The sequence below is a fragment of the Sapajus apella genome, unplaced genomic scaffold (genome assembly GCF_009761245.1).
Source record: "Sapajus apella isolate SASKATOON/1434 unplaced genomic scaffold, GSC_monkey_1.0 scaffold22, whole genome shotgun sequence".
NCBI lineage: Eukaryota > Metazoa > Chordata > Mammalia > Primates > Cebidae > Sapajus > Sapajus apella.
In genome coordinates this window covers 4090010-4102628 of record NW_022436962.1, presented here as the reverse complement: position 1 = coordinate 4102628, position 12619 = coordinate 4090010, and the positions used below count along the sequence as shown (strand labels likewise).

At 44.6% G+C, this 12619-nt stretch overlaps 1 long non-coding RNA gene across 1 annotated transcript in view; it reads left to right on the top strand.

Annotated features, from left to right (window-relative positions):
• Window positions 1-6117: 6117 nt before the first annotated feature.
• LOC116558593 overlaps window positions 6118-12619 on the top strand; it is an 8756-nt gene continuing 2254 nt past the window's right edge. The window contains exon 1 of the long non-coding RNA XR_004272085.1: window positions 6118-6185. This is a non-coding gene — a long non-coding RNA (uncharacterized LOC116558593). The remainder of the gene's footprint in view (window positions 6186-12619) is intronic.

Genomic DNA, 12619 nt, shown 5'->3' with positions numbered 1-12619 from the left:
AAAGATCGCTCCTCTCTGCTCCCCAAATAGCAAAGTGGCCTTCTCCACTGCTAGGATTTCCACCATTAGTCATGACTTTGTGTCAAAATTTAGGTCCACAGCAGAGGTTGTGGCCAGGTGGGGTGCCGAAATGAAAAGACTCTTTTTTTTTTTTTTTTTTTTGAGACGGTGTTTCACTCTTGTTACCCAGGCTGGAGTGCAATGGCGCGATCTTGGCTCACCGCAACCTCCGCCTCCTAGGTTCAGGCAATTCTCCTGCCTCAGCCTCCCGAGTAGCCAGGACTACAGGCACGTGCCACCATGCCCAGCTAATTTTTTGTATTTTTAGTAGAGACGGGGTTTCACCATGTTGACCAGGATGGTCTCGATCTCTTGACCTCGTGATCCACCCACCTCGGCCTCCCAAAGTGCTAGGATTACAGGCGTGAGCCACCGCGCCCAGCATGAAAAGACTCTTGAATCCAGAATGGGGTTTTATTTTACTTTTATTTTCTTTTATTTTAGTTCAAATATCTTTTTTTTTTTTTTTGAGATGGAGCCTCACCCAGGCTGGAGTACAGTGGCACAATCTTGGCTCACTGCAACCTCCACCTACTGGGTCCAAGCGATCCTCCAGCCTCCGCCTCCTGAGCACTTGTGACTACAGGTGTGAGTCACCACACCTGGCTAATTTTTGTATTTTTAGTAGAGACAGTGTTTCACCATGTTGGCCAGGCTGGTCTTGAACTCTTGACCGCAAATGATCCGCCTGCCTCAGCCTCCCAAAGTGCTGGGACTACAGGCATAAGCCATCGTGCCCGGCCCAAATATCTTTCTAAACTGTAAAAATCTGTACAAAATTAAAGGCTAAGTAAGTAGATGTCAAAGTCTAGAGAAAAGTCAAAGCTGTTTTCAATTTTTTTTGTCTTCTTTCCCTATCTCCCTTTCTCAAATTCTTGCTTCTTAGAGATAACCACTTCCCAGCCACCCCACGGCACCTAGTATAGGGCCTCCGTCACAGCCAGCATGCTCTCAAAAGCTCCTCTGAGCTCTTCACCTGCTGTCCTTCCTCCAGTGACCTGGAGCCCACCTGCTGCTAAAGAACATCCGGGAGCAGTTAGGAGCTAGACGAGGCGCTGGGGGTGTTTGTGAATCAGCAGTTGTTTACTCGCTCAGCTACAGTGCTTCATTCTGGAGAGGTGCTGAGTTTCGGGGAAGAAAAGTCTGGCTAAACGTACTCATGTCAGGAAGGGAAGCAGTGGCTCGACTTTTCAGAACTGCCCAGCAGGGGGACACGGGACGCCAGGGTCACCTGGGTCTCCATCGGACTCCCATCTACTCTCCGTGTTATGTCCACTGGGGTGGTGGCTCATGCCTGTAATCCCAGTACTTTGGAAGGCTGAGAGGCGAGCCCAGGAATCTGAGACCAGCCTGGGCAACAGAGTAAGACCTCCAACTCTCAAAAAAATTAAAAAAAAAAAAACAAAAACGAAGAAAACCTATCCAGGCGTGGTGGTGCACACGTATAGTCCCAGCTACTCAGGAGACTGAGGCGGGAGGATCACTGGGGCCCGCAGTGAGCAGTGACGACACCACTGCACTCCAACCTGGGTGACAGTGAGATCCTGTCTCAAAAAGGAAAAAAAAAAAAAAAAAAGAAAAATCAGATTAGGACAATGAAAATAAAAACAGAAGAAAGAGAATCAGTGACTTGAGCTTAGGTGCCAGCTCTGTATTTTTTATTTTTATTTTTTTTTGAGACAGAGTCTTGCTCTGTTGTTCAGGCTGGAGTGCAGTGGTGCAATCTTGGCTCACTACAACCTCCACCTCCCTGGTTCAAGCGATTCCCCTGCCTCAGCCTCCTGAGCAGCTGGGATTACAGGCACATGCCACCACACCCGGCTAACTTTTTTGTATTTTTAGTAGAGACGGGGTTTCACTATGTTGGCCAGACCAGTCTCAAACTCCTAACCTTAGGCAATCTGCCTGCCTCAGCCTCCCAAAGTGATGGGATTATAGGTGTGAGCCATCCTGCCTGGACCTGGACTCTTTTTTTTTTTTTTTTTTTTTTAATACGGAGTCTTCCTCTGTTGCCTAGGCTGGGGTGCAGAAGCATGATCTCAGCTCACTGCAACATCCGCCTTCTAAGTCAAATGGTTCTCCTGCCTCAGCCTCCCAAGTAGCTAGGATTATAGGCATCCACCACTACCCCTGGCTAGTTTTTGTATTTTTAGTAGAGAGGGGGTTTTACCATGCTGGCCAGGCTGGTTTGGAACTCTTGCCCTCAGGTGATCCACCTGCCTTGGCCTCCCAAAATGCTGGGATTACAGGTGTGAGCCACTGCGCCTGGCCAGGCTCTATATCTTTCTGTACCATCTTGGACAAATAACGTTCCCTTGTGGTTACTCGAAACACTGCATTGCAGAGTCGTAAGGACCACGTGGGATAAAGTGGCAAAAGTGCTTTGAGAGGCTGCTCGTGGATCTGCAGTTTGGCGCTTCGCACACCATAGTGTGCTCATGAATCACGTGGGGGTCTTGTTAAGCTCAGATCTGACTCGGTGGGTCTGGGGCAAGGCCTGAGTCTGCCTTTCTAACAAGCTCCCAGGTGATGGCAATGCTGCTGGTCTATGGATCACACCGTGAGCCGCCAGAATTCTTTCAAAGGTTTATCACAGGCGAGGCACATCAGAAGTGTTCCAGAGGTGGTGGCTATCATTAGTAGTAATACTCAGAATAGCTTTGCTCTTATTTTGATCTAGAGAATTGCTTTCGGGTTAACCTCCCACGTCCACCACCAATCTTGTTGATAAAATATTTTGTAGTCCTAGCTGTGCACGGTGGCTCACGTCTGTAATCCTAGCACTTTGGGAGGCCCAGGCAGGCGGATTGCTTGAGCCCAAGAGTTCAAGACCAGCCTGGGCAACACAGTGAAACTCCATCTCCATAAAAATACAAAAATCAGCTGGGTGTGGTGGCTTGTGGCTGTAGTCCCAGCTACTTGGGAAGCTGAGGTGGGAGGATCACCTGAGCCCAGGGACGTTGAGGCTGCAGTGAGCCCTGATGGCACCACTGCACTCCAGCCTGAGTGACAGAGTGAGGCTCTTTTTTTAAAAAATGCAGTCCTAAGGAAAGTTTATAGCACAAGCTCTTTTTCCTGAAGAATACCCCTTGGACAACCCCTTCAGAGTGAGAACTTTCATGATTATATTTCTAGAAGGAAGGTTTCTTTTTTTTTTCTTTTTTTTTTTTTGAGACAGAGTTTCGCTCTTGTTACCCAGGCTGGAGTGCAATGGCGCAGTCTCGGCTCACGGCAACCTCTGCCTCCTGGGTTCAAGCAATTCTCCTGCCTCAGCCTCCCGAGTAGCTGGGACTACAGGCATGCACCACCATGCCCAGCTAATTTTTGTATTTTTAGTAGAGACGGGGTTTCACCATGTTGACCAGGATGGCCTCGATCTCTTGACCTCGTGATCCACCCACCTCGGCCTCCCAAAGTGCTGGGATTATAGGCATGAGCCACCGCGCCCGGCCAGGAAGGTTTCTTTCTTTATCCCTTGCCATTATCTCTGCTCTTTGAATGGGTTGAGATGTATCAAATCTAGATTTCTGTGAGGTCTGACCTTGGAATAAATCTTATGACACCTTCAAAGGAGATGAGAGGGTTTACCAAATTAGGTCAGGTACCTACTGGGAGATCTGTTGAGACAGGAATCGGGAGTCAGTGTTAACATTGTGTTCATCTTCCGTAGCCCAGGCAACACCGCTCAGGAAGACGTGGTTTCTTCCAGTCTGACACAGAATAATGAATACGTGCAGAACCCAGTAACCTCATGGGCCTCAACAAAGTCTGAGGTACGAGGTATTTTCCTCACTCACCTTTAATCATTTTTTAAAAATTAAAATCCAGATCCCACACAATAATCATTTTTAAAAATAAAATTCCATATTTATGCTGAACCTGACAGGCATGCAAAAATTTTGTCGTGGGTGAAGTGGGAAGGGAATTTGTCCCTTTACCACCTCTCTCAGACAGGCATTGCTCCTGTTTTATCTAAGCCTAAGTTGTATTATTAACATCCTTATTTTACAGATGAGGAAACCGAGGCTCGTGTAAGTCAGGTGGCTTTCCCAGCAACGGCTAGTGCCTGTCAACTGACCAGGAAGATGCATTTGTTGGCTGCAAGCTCTGAATAGATGACAGAGCAAGTCAAGGTGGGATTCTAGTTCTTTCTGGAAGAATGTGGGTTCATTCTTTCTACTCCTTCCATTTGCTAAAAGCTGGGTGCCTCTACCTTTTTCCTTGACTATCCCATGACTGTGTTGTTGTTTTTTTGAATCTGCATTCCTCTGGTAAAATTAACTTTTTTTTTTTTTTGATACAGGGTCTCACTCTGTCACCCAGGCTGGAGTGCAGTGGTCTGATCTCAGCTCACTGCAACCTCAGCCTTCTGGGTTCCAGCGATTCTCATGCCTCAGCCTCTTGAGTGACTGGGACTGCTGGTGTGCACCACCATGCCCCTAATGGTAAAATTAACTTTAAAAGAAGCTCTGCAGGCTGGGCGCTGTGGCTCATGCCTGTAATCCCAGCACTTTGGGAGGCCGAGGCAGACAGATCATTTGAGGTCAGAAGTTCGAGACCAGCCTGACCAACATAGTGAAACTCTGTCTCTACTAAGAATGCAAAAAATTAGTTGGGCATGGTGGCACACGCCTGTAATCTCAGCTACTCGAGAGGCTGAGGTAGAAGAATCGCTTGAACCCTGGAGGTGGTGGTTGTAGTGAGCCCAGATTGTGCTGTTGCATTCTAGCCTAGGCTACAGAGCAAAACTCTGTCTCAAGAAAAAAAAAAAAAAAAAAGTAGCTCTGGGTTTCCTGTCCATCTGGACTGTGCAGCATTTAACAACTGCCACTTTTCCCCCAGAAGAGGCTGTGTCTCAGTAGCAGAGGCTGTGTCCCCAATATATAATTTATCTATTCTTTTATAAAGCACTTTAGAGTCTTTGGGGATAGCGAGGGCTGTGTAAATATGCTATTTATTATTCATTAACTCTATCCTCCTAATGGTCCCCCCCAACAGGTCTGAATCAATCGAGAGGCGTCAGGTTGCAAGAAATGCCACAGAACCTCCTTTGTTGGTGAGAGGTCTGGCCACCGCCCACACATGTCCACAGGATGGGTTGTGTTCAAGTGAGCAGCTGACCTGAGGTGCTTGTGATCCCTGCAGCAAACTCTGCTCATCACAGAAATGTGGTTCAAAGCACAGGAACCCTCAATTCATCGGTGAGCAGGGGAGAGCAGTGGTCTAGCAAATTGAGTGTTTTTGTTTCAGTGCTTCAGAATTGCTGGAGATCTTGTCCATATTTATTGCTCCTAGCTAGTAGAGTATACAAAATACGAATAAATCGTTCTTTTCTTTCTCTCTCTTTCTTTTCTTTTCCTTTTTGAGACGGGGTCTCACTCTGTTGCCCAGTCTGGAGTAGTGGCGTGATCACAGCTCACTGCAGCCTCAGCCTCCTGGGTTCAGGTGATCCTCCCACCTCAGCCTCCCAAGCAGCTGGGACTATAGGTGTGTGCCACTACACCTGGTGAACTTTTGTATTTTTTTTTTTTTTTGAGATGGGGTTTTGCCATGTTGCCCAGGCTGAAATCTTCTTTTTCTTTCCTTTCTTTCTTTTTTTTATTTTTTTGAGACGGACTCTTGTTCTGTTGCTCAGGCTGGAGTGCAGTAGAGCAATCTTGGCTCACTGCAACCTCCGCCTCCTGGGTTCAAGCAATTCTTCTGCCTCCGCCTCCCAAGTAGCTGGGACTACAGGTGCACACCAGCACACTCAGCTAAGTTTTTGTATTTTTATTAGAGATGGGGTTTCGCCATATTGGCCAGGCTGGTCTCGAACTCCTGACTTCGTGATCCTCCTGCTTCGGCCTCCCAAAGTAGTGGAATTACAGGTGTGAACCACCGCACCTGGCCAGGCTGAAATCTTTCTAAAAATTAGATTTTGTGTCTGATTATGAAAATATTAGGCCGGGTGTGGTAGCTCGCACACCAGGAGTTTGAGGCTGTAGTGAGCTATGATCGTGCCACTACATTCCAGCCTGGGCAATAGAGTGAGATTCTTTTTCTAAAATAAATAAATAGGCCGGGTGCAGTGGCTCATGCCTGTAATCCCAGCACTTTGGGAGGCTGAGGTGGGTGGACCACCTGAGGTCAGGAGTTTGAGACCAACCTGGCCAACATAGTGAAACCCCATCTCTACTAAAAATACAAAAATTAGTCAGGTGTAGTGATGGGCACCTGTAATCCCAGCTACTCAGGAGACTGAGGCAGGAGAATTGCTTGAACCGGGGAGGTGGAGGTTGCAGTGAGCCGAGATCACGCCATCGTACTCCAGCCTGGGCAACAGAGTGAGACTCCATCTCAAAAAATAAAAATAAAAATAAATCCAAAAAGCACAAAAGCGTGGCCAAAAAAAAGCCTTCCTCCCTCCCCAGCCATCCAGTTTTGCCAGTTTCTTATGTGTCCTTCCATAGATAGTTATGCATTTATTAGCAAATATATATAATTTTCACCATTTAAATCAAATACTGTTCTGTATACAGTCTTCTCTACCTTACTTGGTTCCCATAACAATGTCTTAGAAATCACTTCAAAAGCAGTTCATTAACAGCTTCCCATTCTATTTTACAGCTGCCTAGTATTCAATTGTCAGGCCATCACATAGTCAATCCATCCCTAATTATGATATTATTATTACTGTTTTGCATCAGTGTCTCACTCTGTTGCCCAGGTTGGAGTGTAGCGGGATGATCGTAGCTTACTGCAACGCTGACTTCCCGGGCTCAAGCAATCCTTCTGCCTCAACCTCCCGAGTAGCCGAGGCCACAGGCACACACCACCATGTCTGGCTAATTTTTGTACTTTTTGTAGAGACAGGATTTTGCCGTGTTGCTCAGGCTGGTCTCAAACTCCTGGCTTCAAGTGATCCTCCAGCCTTGATCTCCTAAAGTATTTGCTTTACAGACATGAGCCACCAAGCCTGGCCTCACCTCTTATTAGTTGACATTTAGGTTTCAGTCTCTTATCATTGCAATGCTTCAATGAATAACCGTATAGTTCATTACTTTGTATGTATGAGGGAATAATATATGCTTTAGCATCTCACTACATGGATCTGGAAGTTTGAAACAGATGGGATGAATTGAGGCAAATATCATTTCATGTTGAAATGAGGAGGAAGCCAGTGTGTTCAGCTCTTTTTCTACTGGAAACAAAATTAGCCTGCCCAGGTGAGTGCCTAACAGGGTAAACAGCACGGCATAGGCATTACCGAATTTCAGTGCTTAGCTCTTTGCTATCTGCTCAACTTAGAGAGGTACAGAGCAGTCAATCCGAGGTACTTGCATTCTCCAAGACTCTTTCTTTTATCCTCTCTCTTCACTCAATCCCATTTTCTTGTCTTTTTAAGGAATCAAGAATAGGCATCAAACACTCCAAACACTGGAATGTGGAGTGCCACCGGTCCTCTGTCTTCAGTTTCAGAGGGAACCTGAGCCTCCAGCCGTCGGTGAGCTCCATTCCTCCCTTTTCCTTCCTCCCTTCTTTCCCCTTCTCTGCTTCCTTCCCTCTCTTCCTTTTTTCCTTCCATCAACCACCAACTAACCAGCCTTTATTGAGTGCCTGTCCTATGCAAGTCCTGTGCCCAAATCCCTGCCCAGAGAAGGCCGCCATTATGGTTGTGTAGTTTGGAGGAACTTCCCGGAGGGAGGTGGGCCTGGAGAAGACCTCATGGGCAGCATTGAGGTGTGGGGATCCCAGGCAGGTGGGTGGAACAGAACAAACGAGGCTGAGGGGGAGGTGTGCTCCCCAGACACAGAGAACATCACAGCAGTGCTGGAGAGGAGCAGGCGTGACTGGGAAGGGTGGTCTGGGGTCGGACTAGGTCTTCGAGATTCTGGGGACCAGAGGTTGTGTGAGCAGTTGGAGAGGAGAGGTCAGAGCAGCTGGAATGAGTTCCCTGCCATCCTGTGTAGATTGACTACTACTCCAGCTGGGGCGATGGAGTGAGACTTGGCCTAAAAGAAAAAAAAGTTTCCCATGTGGGTCAGAGCACGGTAACTTACACCTGTAATCCCAGCACTTTTCGGGACCAAGGCTGGAGGGTTACTTGAGGCCAGGAGTTCAAGACAAGCCTGGGCAACGTGGGGAGACCCCATCTCTACAAAAGATCACAAAACTAGCCAGGTGAAGTGGTGCATGCCTGTGGTCTTAGATACTTCAGAGGCTGAGGCGAGAGGATCACTGGAGCCCAGGAATTTGAGGTTACAACCAGCTGCCACCACACCCCTGCACTCCATTGCCTGGGCGACAGCGTGAGACCCTGTCTCTTAAAAAAAAAAATTCCCATGTGTACTCCAGATACCACATCATAAACAATGGAAATAATTTTTCTGAAATGTCATTTGGGTAGTTTGAGTAAGAATCATCTGAAAAAGAATCCCAAGAAATGTTACTGCACTTCCCAAATATATTACAGATCATTTCAAACTAATGTTGAAGGAACAATAGCCACGCAAACAGCGTCTTAAAAATGTAAACTTTTTATATTTTTAATAATTGAATTCTGCTGTGGAAAAATTTACAAAGGTAGAAAAAGAACAGGATAATCATCCACAATTTTACTTCCCAGGGAAATTACGTTAACATTTGGGAATCTTTTTATATTTGTTTGTTTACGTCTCAAATGTAATATGCATGTGCAAATACACGTACATACATATGTAATATGTACCCCACTTTACTCATTATCCGCGTTTCCTCATAGCATTCAATATTCCTTTAAGGCATTGTTTTTACTGATGGCATAAATCCATTTCTATGAATGCACCATAATTTCTTTAGCCATTTAGCTTGGGAGATTTGTGGTATTTCCAGTTTCTCCCCACTACAGACAATGCTTCAGCAGGCATTTTGCTACATGAATACTTACATCTTTGATCATTTCCTGAGGACATATTCATAGAGGTGGGATGATAATATCCAAGGGTATGGAATTTGGTTTTTGTTGTTGTTGTTTTGCCTTGAAACAGGGTCTTGTCATTCAGATGCAGGCTGGAGTGCAGTGGCGTAATCTCGGCTCACTGCAGCCTCAACCTCCTGGGCTCAAGCAATCCTCCCATCTCAGCCTCCTGAGTAGCTTTCCCAAACTACAGGCAAGCACCACTATGCCAGCTAAATTTTTAATTTTTGTAGAGACGGGGTCTTGCCATGTTGCCCAGGCTGGTCTCGAACTGCTGGCCTCAAGCAATGGTCCTGCCTGAGCCTCCTAAAGTGCTGGGATTATAGGTGTGAACCACTGTGCCTGACCAGATATGAAATTTGCAAAGGAGTTTAATATGCATTAATAAATTTATACTTCCATCACCATTATATGAAAGCATCAGTCTCAACATAGCCTTATCAACAATAAATAACAAGTATTATCATTTTTTAAAATTTTAAGCTGTTTGATAGTTGAAAAATTATCTTACTTTTGGTTCACTTTCATGCTTCAGCTGTCAATGAAGTTACACATCTTTTCCATGTGTTAATTGACCACTTATATTTTTCCTTTTTTTTTTTTGAGACGGAGTCGCTGTCTGTCGCCCAGGCTGGACTGCAATGGCGCAATCTCAGCTCACTGCAACCTCTACCTCTCGGGTTCAAGTGATTCTCCTGCCTCAGCCTCCCAAGTAGCTGGGATTACAGGCATGCACCACCATGCCAGGCTAATTTTTGTATTGTTGGCCAGGCTGGTCTCGAACTCCTGGCCTCAGGTGATACGCCTGCCTGGGCTTCCCAAAGTGCTGGGATTACAGGTGTGAGCCACCGCACCCAGCGACCACTTACAGTTTTTCTTTTATAAAAAAAATTTTTATGCCTTTTACTCATTTTTCCATTAAGCCATTTATGGGTTTTCATTTGATTGTTATTTTAGTTTGGCTTCTATTTTGGTTTGTTTTTGTGGTTTTATTTATATTAAAAATATTCCATTTTTTAATGTGTATTTCAAGTGTTTTTGCACTTTTTAGTTTGTCTTTTATTATCTTTTTGAAATTCAGTAATTTAAATTTACAGGGTCAAAATTGATTGGTATCTTGTTCCATTGTTTTTCCATTGTTTCTTTCTATAAATTTTACACTTAGAAAATCTTTCATCATCTTCAAATTGTATAAATAGTCAGCATCATATTTTTCTACTCTTTTTAATGCTCTCACTTTAAATTCTTTTTTTTTTTTTTTCTTTGAGACAGGGTCTCACTCCAGTCGCCCAGGCTGAAGTGTACTGCCACAATCAGGGCTCACTGCAGCCTCAACTTCCCTGGGCTCAGGTTCCCACCTCAGCCTCCCCAGTAGCTGGGACCACAGGCACATACCACCACACCCTGGCTAATTGTTTCGTATATTTTGTAGAGATGGAATCTCACCATGTTGCCCAGGCTGGTCCCGAACTCCTGGGCTCAGGTGATCCTCCCACCTTAGCCTCCCAAAATGCTGGGATCACAGGCATGAGCCACCAGGCCCATCCCTCATTAAATTCTTTAATGTATTTGGGGCTTATTTTGCTGTGTGATGAGATGTAAGGAGGATTTTTCCCCAAGTAGTTAACCATTTGTAAAAACAGTATTCATTTCACACTCTAACCTTTCCTCATTGATCTGTGATTTTAAAAATAAATATCATATCCTAATATCTTAAATATTTGAGGGTCCATTTTAGAACCATCTTTTGTACTTCACTGATCTATTTACTTACTCTCATGTCATGATCACTTTGTTTCAATGAATGTCTTTCAATTGGCTTTAATATTTGGTAAGGCAAATCCTCCCTTACCATTCTTCGCTGTCAGAATTTTCCAACTATTCTCAACTGTCTATTATTTCAGATATATGCTAAAATGATTCTGTCAAATTAAAAAATATGATATTGTGTTTGAATTGTATCAGCCTATACATCAATAGAAATGAAGCGTTATTCCATGAATGTGCTTGCCTTTTTTCTCAGGTGTTTTGCTAATTCTAATCCAACAGGAGAAAGCCTCTTAAAAGTCCCTGGTAGATAACAGAGAGGAACTTTAGAGGCAGATAATAGCTCTCTTGGGTGGCTAGTATTGAACATTACGTATTTCCTTGTCAGAACAATTAGAAAGGAAGAAAAATTAGTAGATGCCTTAAAACCTACTAGAGAGTTAAGTGGGCAATTGCAGATGTAGAATTACATGCACGTGTATGTAAAAAGAGTCAAAGTGGCTTTCATTGTAAATAGAGTGTACACATTCAAGAGAATGGCCACAAGCTATGTTTCCTTCATAATCTGGAATGCTCTCTGTGCAGGCAGAGGAGAGCTTGTGTCAGCCCTACTGTGTTCTTGTGCCTCACACCCCTGCATTCTGTGGTTGATGTGTCACCAACAGAGCTGAGCATGATTCACTTAGCTGAGTCAGGATCAGACACCGGGGATCTTAAAAATAGATGTGTTGGAGGGCAGATTTAGCTTTATTCCATGAAACACGCAGTCTTACAGGCTGCGTACTAAACCCTGATGGAAACTTTAGCATTTTAAGCCTACTGAGCAAAAACTCTTTCTCCTTTGGTCTAACTCAGCTTCAGTGGAAATCTAAGAAAAAGAAAGAGGGAGAGAAGTGTCCTCTGATTTTATAAAGACTGTCCAATGATTGATTGTGTGAGCTAATTATAAAAGCAAATCTAAAGATCTTTCTTCACTTGCGCAGGGTTTAAGTTAAAGTGGTAACAATGTTGGCTATCTTTTTGGTATAGAGAAGGCAATGTTCATAATTTCAAAAGGACTATCTTGGAGTTTTAATAGTCTGGGCAAGCTGATTGCTCTAACAAACAACCCTTACATTGAGTGGCTTAACACAACAAAATTTTATTTCTTACCCATATCACATTTTAATGTGGGTCAATGAGGCACTGTACTCCACGCAGTCATGCAGGGATCCAACTCTACCTTGTGGCTCCATCTTCCTTTAGGTTCTTGGATCTTCTTTCAGCTAGCAGATGGGAAAAGAAAAGGAGCAACCCATGTAGAATGTTTTAATAGGCCAGGTTTGGGCATAATGTTTGCAGTGGCCAGAATTTAGTCCCATGTCCACACCTAGCTTCAAAGGAGACTGGAAAATGCAGTCTAGCAGTGTGCCCAGGAAGAAGAGAGGAGCACAGACATTGGTGAGTACTAGTGGTTTCTGCCATAGGACTCATTCATTTCTCACCCTTTCTTTCTTTCCTTCTTTCTCTCTTTCTTTCTTTCTTTCTTTCATTCCTTTTTCTCTCTTTGCCTCCCTTCCTTCTTTCCTCCCTTTTTCTTTCTTCCTTCCTTCCTTCTTTCCTTTCCTCCCTCCCTCCCTCCCTTTCTTTCTTTCTTTCTTTCTTTCTTTCTTTCTTTCTTTCTTTCTTTCTTTCTTCCTTCCTTCCTTCCTTCCCTCCCTCCCTCCCTCCCTCCCTCCCTCCCTCTTTCTTTCTTTTCTTCCTTCCTCCTTCCTTCCCTCCCTCCCTCCCTCCTTCCTTCCTTCCTTCCTTCCCTCTCTCTCTCCCTCTCTCTTTCTTTCTTTCTTTCTTTCTTTCTTTCTTTCTTTCTTTCTTTCT